Source organism: Rutidosis leptorrhynchoides, chromosome 6 (assembly GCF_046630445.1).
Source record: "Rutidosis leptorrhynchoides isolate AG116_Rl617_1_P2 chromosome 6, CSIRO_AGI_Rlap_v1, whole genome shotgun sequence".
Taxonomy (NCBI): Eukaryota; Viridiplantae; Streptophyta; class Magnoliopsida; order Asterales; family Asteraceae; genus Rutidosis; species Rutidosis leptorrhynchoides.
In genome coordinates, this window is record NC_092338.1 from 110,265,001 (window position 1) to 110,268,549 (window position 3,549).

Sequence of the window (3,549 nt, forward strand, 5' to 3'; positions counted from 1 at the left end):
AGGTAACCATATGTTATTGTATTCGTCCTTATGGATTAGGACGGGTCGCTTCATGTGGTATCAGAGTGGTAGTCTTAGCGAACCAGGTCTTGCATTAGTGTGTCTAACTGATAGTTGTTAGGATGCATTAGTGAGTCTAGACTTCGACCGTGTCTGCATATCAAAAGTATTGCTTATCATTTTTGTCAGAAATTAACTGCTTATCATCTTAAGTCTAGACGTGTCTTACTGCATTCATTGCATAGATAGTGTATAGACAAATTCATATCTTTACATATCTATTACAGTAAACTCTGTCTGACATCTTTCAAAAATTTCTCCGTAACTTATGGGATCTTGGTATTATATATACATATGTACAATATGTATTGAAGAATACCAAACTAAATCCTATAATCTATTACATATCAAAAATTCATTTCCCTGATCATACGAGATGGATCTCTTGACTAGTTCAAGTTCCTCGGATTCCGACAGCTATTTCGACATGGATTTTCATTCGAGTTCCTAAAGCAGTGTGACCGAAATGGATCAACCAATTAGTCATCATCTATTCTGGATGAATTGGGGATGAGTTTGTAGCCTACTTAATCATTGAAGATAAGAAGAAGGTGATCCCTTCCATCCACCACATTTCCCTCTTGGCGAAGAACCTGAAGCACTTACCGGCGAACCTGTCCGAAACACCATTTTCTCTCTCAGTTCCAGAGTATCTCGCCACGATTATATTCTATCTAAAATTCTAAACCTTATTCATCCGCTCGTTCCGATCGACAATCATCCTAGAGTAATGGAAGAAGTTAACGAGCTTCGCGCTCGAGTAATAAATTTGGAGAACATGGTGCAAAACTTACCAGCTTCAGCAACATCACCAACACCAACAGTACCACAAACAACCCAAGTTTCAACATCACATGCCTCAACATCTCATTCTGTACCTCGAGTATAATCATCGTTCTACATGACATTTTACATCATTTATCTTCGTTCGACATGATGATTATGTAATCTCTAATGTTTAAAAGATTATGTACTCTAGTTCTAACCGTAAAACAAATGAGATTAATATCATATTAACTCATTAAATCTATATTACATATGAAGAAAACATATATATGTAAGTATATTTTCATAAAGATTGTAATAAAAAAAATTCTGTGGTACAAACTGTTAATGGTGAAAATATTTTAACGGGTAGGTAATACCCGAGGAATATTTAGATTTCACATTAAAAGTTACACTGTACATTCTTCGAATCTGATTCAACAGTCATTTACTATCATAATTACAACCACCGATATACGTATCCATTAACTGCAGAATAACCATTTTCATTCAATTTCATATTTGGATTTTGACCTATCAGAATCCAACAAGTGGCATAATGAAGAAAACATTTGACAAAATAAAATTTGTTAGAAACAGACAAATTAACTATGAGAAATTTTGTTAAGAATTTACGCTAACAAAATCCTAGCTAACTGTTCCTAGCTAACTGTTAATTCCGTATTACATTTTATTTATCGGAATTTATTTATCGCAATTTTAATTCTCGCAATTTTATTTATCGTCATTTAATTTCTGTTATTTATTTTACGTACTTTAAATATCGTCGTATAAATCGGGACACATATACAATGTTTTGACATATCATATCGACGTCATCTATATATATTATTTGGAATAACCATAGACACTCTATATGCAGTAATGTCCGAGTTAGCTATACATGGTTGAGGTTGATTCTAAATAATATATATACTTTGAGTTGTGATCGAGTCTGAGACATGTATATAATGGGTCACGACACGTATTAATTAATTCAAATATTATATATTAAACTATATATGAATTGTTGAACTACTAACTGTGGACTAATAACATTGGATAATTAAAATGAATTAAAATATTGATTATAACATATGAAACTAAACAATTCTTCAAGTTTGCCACTTGATTTCAACTTAAACCTCATTTGTATCTTGACAATTACAATCTGCGTTCAAACCTTTCATGATTCTTGAAAACACCTCAATCGAGAGGATGAACCAACCGCACTTCATCTACGGAAAAAAATATTGATGCATATAATTATGCACCTGAAAAAACTCGGAACCTGAGTAAACGTTTAACACGTATCTGTGCTAGCTCCTTTGGCGTTGTTATTACCGAAAATAACTTTGCAATTCCTTTCCAAAGTAGCCAATTTTGTCACAGCTTCAGCAAATCAATATCGACTTTTCATTCGAATAAACTCTATTATAACTTTGATATATAAGATTACCCCTTCATCATCGTTACCGAAGAACCGTTTATATTCCACCACATTAGCAGTAAACTTACCAGCAACTTCAATGATCTTTGACTTTCTGAAAAGTTATTATATTTATTGAAACCGTATAACCTACTCATCTGCATCTTGTAACGATAGTTGCCATACCAAATACCGAGAAGCATTAATCATTAATTCTCGAATTTCGCAGCATTCCTACGTTAATAATTATACATGTATATATAACGTATATCTTCTGGACTGATGAATTTCAATTCGGAATCTCTGAATTCCTAAAAAGCACTCTAGCTTACGAATCAGATCTCCGAATTCTGAAAAAGCTGATGAAACAGCTAAAACTGAAGACTGCCTTAACAGTCAAAAGTTTAATGATAAAGAATGAAGTGTTGAGAAAACTCAAAAGTTTGATACTGAAAAACGAATTGAGCAAACCATGAAGGAGACTATGGACAAATCACAAAGTCTAAACCTGCTTCAAAGAATCCAAATGAATCAATATCTGTTGAAGTCATTAACGAATACCTTGCTCCTGACTCCACACTTTTACGGACAAATCTTCATCATCATCCATCAATATTAGAAATTCTAAGATATCATCATATCTTTCATTATAAATATCCTCGATATTTCTGAAGATATTTTCGTAATTATTCTTATCTGAAATCATTTACCGTTTCGCACTATCAGTGTTACATCATAAAGGAAACTGTTTAGTTTCTATATTCTGTAAACCTTCAGGTTTAAAAATATGAATGTTTTTGAAGTAGTGCTTGTGACGACCCGAAAATTTCCGACCAAATTTAAACTTAATCTTAATATGAATTTGACATGATAAGCAAAGCCTATTAAATCAAGTCCCAAAATGTTTAAACTATCATAAGAAATTATCTGACCATTGACTTTTTTCAGCGATTCACGAACTTTTAATTGTAAATTTAAATGTATATATATATATATATATATATATATATATATATATATAAATAATTATGTATTATAAATTAAATATATTAATAATCTATTATGTGATTTAGTAACCTAACCTAAACTTGTTATTTTGAATATGGAGAGTATATCGAATATAAATGATTTCGAACATGATTTTTCAACGATAACAATGTATTAAATATATGATGTTATACTTTGAGTTTAATTGATTTAATATATACATATATAATTAATACATTTATTTAAATAATAAAACTTGTTATTTAAAACATAATTATATATGTATTAGTTTGAATATATATATGATA